Source organism: Mustela nivalis (assembly GCF_964662115.1).
Source record: "Mustela nivalis genome assembly, contig: HAP1_SCAFFOLD_259, whole genome shotgun sequence".
Lineage (NCBI taxonomy): Eukaryota > Metazoa > Chordata > Mammalia > Carnivora > Mustelidae > Mustela > Mustela nivalis.
The window spans coordinates 665,469-671,746 of record NW_028136381.1 but is presented as its reverse complement, the minus strand read 5'-3'; positions in this window follow the sequence as shown (position 1 = coordinate 671,746).

The window sequence follows — 6,278 nt, the reverse complement described above, 5'->3', positions numbered from 1 at the left end:
TTCAGTCAATGCTGAAGAAATTCCAAGATGAATAAAAACAATTTTGGTAGGGACGCCTGGGTGGCACAGTGGGTTAAGCCACTGCTTTCGGCTCAGGTCATGATCCTAGGGTCCTGGGATGGAGTCCCGCATCGGGCTCCTGGCTCGGTGGGGAGCCTGCCTCTCTCTCCACCTCTGCCTGCCTCTCTGCCGGCTTGTGTGCTTTTTCTTTATCTTTATGACCAAAAAAACCAAAACCAAAACCAAAAACAAAACTATTTTCGTAAATGGCAGCTGGGTGAGGAAGTTGTCAACACTAACTCAGTTCGTTAGAACTTTAAGTAATAGTGGATCCCTGGATGTCTCCTCTGCAGTCTGAACTGAAACATGCTGTATTCTTTGGCTCTCAGTTTCTCTATGGCTCTGTCACCTGGGCCCCTTTGGTTGTGTTGTCTTCCTCCCCATGGGGAAGTTCTCTTCTTCTTTTTAAGGGAAGGGGTTTTTTGTTTGTTTGTTTTTAAGGCCTATTTATTATCTTAAATATGCTTGTTTCCTTGAGAGAGTCTCTTTGGGGGCAGGGGAGGGCAGAGGGACAGAGAGAGAATGTCAAGTACACTCTGCACTGAGCCAGGAGCCAGACTGAGGGCTCCATCCCAGGACCCTGAGGTCATGACCTGAGCCAGAGTCAGGAGTTGGATGCTTAGCCCATGGAGCCACCCAGGCACCCCTTTAAGTAAACTTTTTGAACCTCAGCATATATACAGAGAAGTGCACAGATCATAAGCCAAAAGCTTGAGGAACCTCCACAAGGGGAACACACCATGCGACTTTACACCCAGGATCCCAGTGTCTGTGATAACCCACTTGAGGGTCAATTCTGCCACGGTTCTTGACTGCCGTTGCTGGGGAGCTGCTGCGCATGTTCCTGAATTTGGTGTACGTGGAGTCATCCAGTTGGATGCACTCCTGGGCCTGCCTTACGGAGAGTCATCCGTGTTTGAGTGTGTGGTTGTGAGTTGACCAGTGCTGCTGTTTTCATCCTCAGACTATTTTAGAGCTCCACTCTGCTTGTAGACCCTTAGACATTCTAGAAATAGGATAGCTCCTTGGTGCCTTTTAATTATGTGCATTAAAACAGGTAGTTTTTTAATGAACAAAAGGTGTTCATTTGAACACAGGTGTCTTCTTTCAGCTGTAGTGTAAGGATCAAGCCTGGTGTGTGGAACTTTTCTATAGTCCATAAACAGAGAAAGCTTTTGCCTCCTCAGTTGTAGAGTTCTATCAGTCACTGCTCTTTCAAGTCATTGGTGAAGTGGATAGAAAATGCCTGCTTTCAGGGAACCGAACGGATGTTGAAAAGGTGAGACAAAAAAGGTCTTCAGTGGTGGGAGGTGCACCCTTAGAATAAGTGAGTCCATGGCAGACATAGTTGGTCTGTGTGGGTACATGGGGAAAGGCCTTACTGAATCTGGGATTTATGATTCTTGGAGGTCATTTGTTGGGTAGGCCAATACACATTAGTTTTTTGTTCCCTCCTCCATCCTTTTTCAGCTCTTCCTTCACTTCAGAGGTCATCCACACCTTTCCACTTCTTCCAACAGGCTGGTAACTCCCATTTACTGTATAATAACCATCACCAGCCTTATGCATCTGGGCCCGAGGCAGGCAAATCCAACTCTCTCTGCTTGGTCCACTGGCAGTTTTCATGCCTTTTCTTTCTTTCTTTCGTTTTTTTTTTTCTTTTTAAAGATTTTATTCATTTATTTGACAGAGATCACATGTAGACAGAGAGGCAGGCAGAGAGAGAGAGAGGAGGAAGCAGGCTCCTCGCTGAGCAGAGAGCCTGATGTGGGGCTAGATTCCAGGACCCTGGGATCAGGCCCTGCACCGAAGGCAGAGGCTTTAACCCACTGAGCCACCCACGTGCCCTTCTCGTTGCCTTTGAAATAAAGTCCAAATGCCAAGCATCACGAGGGTCTCCTGATTCAGTTCTTTTGTGTTCCTTTATGATTTCTGCAAGCTGACTGCCACCAATCCCCATCTGCCCTCCACATATAGGGGTCTGTGTTTCCTGCCAACTGCTTTTGTGTTGGGCTTGGACCATGGGACCTTATTTCCATACCTTCACACCTTCTCTTCCTCTGGATTTTCTCTGAAATGCTTTCCCTTGCTTCTGTGTCCTGCCTCACTACCATTTGGACTCCGAGATGTCTCGGGAAGCCTTTTCATCAATCCAGTCAGGTGTAGCTCATCTTTGTAACACTCGAGTTGTATTTTTATTGGCTTACCTCACCCTCCAAATCATGTACAATTCGTTTAACACTTGAACAGAAGTTTTATTGGATCACCTATTACATTTTACCATTTTTGAGGGTAGGACCTTTTGAAAACAAAACAAAACAGAACAAAGAAACCTAATGATTTTGAGGGGGGTGGGGACAGAGGGAGAGAGAAAGTTTTAAGCAGTCTTCATGCACACTCTGAGCCCCACATGGGGATCCGTCTGATGACCCTGAGATCCTGAGCGTCTGACCCTTAACTGATTTGAGTCCTGTCAAAGAAGAATTGTCAGTAAAGACACTGCAAGAAACCTGCTGTGTTAGTCAGAAATCAGGAATAGTGGAAATCATAAGGTAAACAAGGGAAATTTAAATTTTTCAACAGGATTAGATAATGCTCTCTTTTCCCTCCCTTTCTCAGTTTAGAAAAACTATTTAAGTGATCCTTTGGTTGAGAAAAGAAAGTGGTAGAAGGGATACGTTAAAAATAATCTTACTTAAAACTTCATATTAAGAGCATTCGCAATACATTTTAAATTGAAGTTACTTTTGCGGGGGACAGGAAATTAAAGGGGGTGTAGGCTGCCAGTATTATCAGCCTGTATTGGATCTTCAAATCTGTCGAGTACTTGGTGGTTAGTCAGGGAGAAAACAAATGAAAACCAAACATAAACCTGATGACTGCTTTCTGAGAAGAGATGAGATTTCCTATGTACGGTAGAAGGTTTATACACTGTTCATTCTTTTCTAGAAGTAAAAGTTGTCGAATATCATAAGTCTGCCAGAATATTCGAGGTTTCAAGAAATAAAAATTCAGCTTAAAATGACCTTCAGTCAAAACGAAACCGTTCTGTGGTCTTGGGGTGCCTGGGTGGCTCAGTTGGTTAAGCATCTGCCTTTGGCTCACGACAGGATCCTGAGGTCCTGGGATTGAGCCCCACGTTGGGCTCCCTGCTCAGAAGGTCTTACTTGCAGGGAAATGGGGCACTTACCCAGGTGGATAGGAGGTAGCTACCGTAGTAACACCTGCTTGTAACCAGGTTAATACCCATGTGTTCACTTCGAGTTTCAAACTTTAAGAAGCATGAAGGTTGGAACTCGGTTTATCTGGTACTACCAAAGCCTCTTTTGAATTTTTATCCTGCGAAGGAGAGAGATTATCAGCACATTGGTCAAATTTAAAAAATAAGTGATGTATTTGTAGGGTATATTCCTGTATCATTCCATATATTCCTGATTCTCCTTTCTTTTGGTTGTGAAGGTGGTAATACATGCTTAGATAGAATTAGGGGACAAAACAACATAAAGGTCACTTTTATTCTGCCCATGCAGAATTACTTTTATTTGACCAATTTATTTGTTTATTCCCTGGACCACAAATATTTGCATAATTATAGTTTTCCTGGTGCTGTTTAATATGCTAGTTCATTGAATTTTGAACGTGCTATAGGTTGTAGTTCCATGTAGAAATGGGGGTATCAGGCAGTGTATGATACAAAACTAATTGAGTCTCTGGTTTGAAAGACATCAGTTCTGACCTGTTGGTTCTCTGTGGTTCATTTTGGGTTTTTCTTCTCTAAGGAAATTTTTTTTGTGATCACTTCATAGTTTTAGGGATTCCTTTTTGTAGGAAATAAAGCTAACATCCAGTTTCCAGTTTTCTTTTTGTTTTGTTTTGTTTTGTTTTGCTTTGGGGGAGAATGGAAATATGTCTCTGGATTCTTAGGATCTGTGGCATGATTAACTTTTCTGAAGTCTTTCATGAAAAGAAAAAGTATGGAAGACAATCCAGATTTAATGTTTTTCTACTAAATTTGTTTAACATTGTGGAGCTCCAACGTTCCTATGTATCGGAATCCCCTGGAATGCTTGTTGAAACACATTGCTTGATTTCCGGCTCTACGCACCACCTTCTTGGTTTTTTTATGAAGTAGGTCTGGGGTAGGGCCTGTGAATTTGCATTTATTTCTTAGAAGTTACCAGGTGATGTTAGTGCTGCTAGTGCTGGTCTAGAGAGCGCTATTGGGAACTATTGGTTATATGACCTTAAATGCGAAAGAGAGGCCAGCGATGTTTCTTAATGAAACTGGAGATAGTTTTATTGTTACAGAAAATTGACGTCTTGGTATTTCACAGGGAATTTAAGAGAAGTGATATGCATTCATGTTTTAGTTAATTAATTAATTAATTAAAATGATTTTATTTGTCGGGGGAGGTGGGGAAGAATGAGGAAGCACAAGCAAGGAGAGAGGCAGGCAGAGGCAGAATCAGGCTCCCTGCTAAGCGGGAAGCCCCATGCGGGACTCGATCCCAGGACCCTGGGATCATGACGGGAGCTGAAGTCAGTTGCTTAAGTGCCTGAGCCACCAAGGCTTTGTTGCATTCATTTTTTTTCACTTAGAGATGGAATTAGATGCGGTTTCTTAATAAAGACATTGTGTGTAGTAGAAGAGCACTTATCAATTGGGGAACCATATCTACTAAATTTTTATCGTCCACATTGAAAAGTCAGATATTGTCTTGGGCTATTAATATGTGTTGGATTTCAGATACATGTAGTTTTAAAGGATGTTTCTTTTTAACATATGTTTGAGCCAAGTTTGATAGTCAGTAAACTAACCTTTCAATAGAATATTGGCCAAAGAATATGAATAGGTAGTTAAAGAATGACAAATTAAGTCCAGCAACATGAAAAATATATAACTTCTATTACTTCAATACAAAACAATATTTTTGGGAAGTCAAATTTTAAAGACTACAAAATTGTTAGTGCATCTAGTAGTAAGAAGTGGACATTGTAACGGCCGTGGAGGCTAAGATAAGCTGCTTTACATTTTCTGAAGGCCAGTTGGTAGCAATTCCTTTAAAAATATTTGTAGCTTGTGACCCATCATTTGCACTAGGAATTAGTGTTCTCTGCATATATATTTTCTGTGTAAATTTATTTGTTACATCGTTGTTACAACAAAAAATAGCTTCCTGGCCAATATACTCATTAAATGTTGGTAGTTTGCTTCATGAGGGGCAGGTCTTTTGCTAAGACCACAAGGGTCTGTGGCCCAAAAAGTAGAGTTTGATAGTAATTCTTGCTGCAAGTTAAAAACAACCAAACAAAACAGTCTACATAGAGGTCAGGGAATTGATACAAAACTGTGTAATAGTTACAAATATTTTGCAGGTCTTAAAAATGTCAGCTTTACTTTTTGTATGGTAAAACTGGAAATAACCCAAAAGTCCTTCTGTAGAGGAATGGCACATCCATATCAGATGGAATACTTCTCAGCAATTAAGAAGGAACAAACTCTGGATGCATGAAACAACTAGTGTGGATTTCAAGGTCATGATGCTGAATGAAAAAAAGCCAGTCTGTACAGGTCACACACTGCAGGCAGCCCTTCACGTTTTTTTTTTTTTTTTTATCACAAAGTTAGATTAGCAGTCACCAAGGGGTTAGGGCTGGTGAGGTTGGGGGTGGGGTGGGTGGTTGTTACTGGAAAGGGTTACCAAGAGGGAACGTTTTTGTGTTGATGAAATCTGATCTTGATTGTGGTGGTTGTTACCTGAATCTACACTTGTGATAAGGTGACCTAAAATGGTACACATGTGTTCCAATGTCAGTTTCCTGGTTTTCATGTACTGTAATCCAGAGGATGCAACCCTATCTGGGAAATGGGGTGCAAATTATATGGGACTTGATACTGTGTTTGCAACACCCTGTGGTTCTGTAGTTATTTCAAATTAAAATGTGAAGTTTTAGAAAGAATATATAATAAAAGGAAGTGTTCACAGTATTAGAATAAAACAAGTTTCAAAGTGAAAAACATATGATCCCACTTTAATATTTCATATCACTTAATACATTTACCTGGAAGTAATGAGTGATCAAAATATTCTGAGCAGTAGCATGGTGGATTCTTTTGGATTCTTTTGTGAGTGTGTGTATGCTTCTCTATAATGTCGATAGTTTAGATGATCTGGTATCACTTTTGTCGTTTGAAAAACAGTTTTCATAATAAGTTC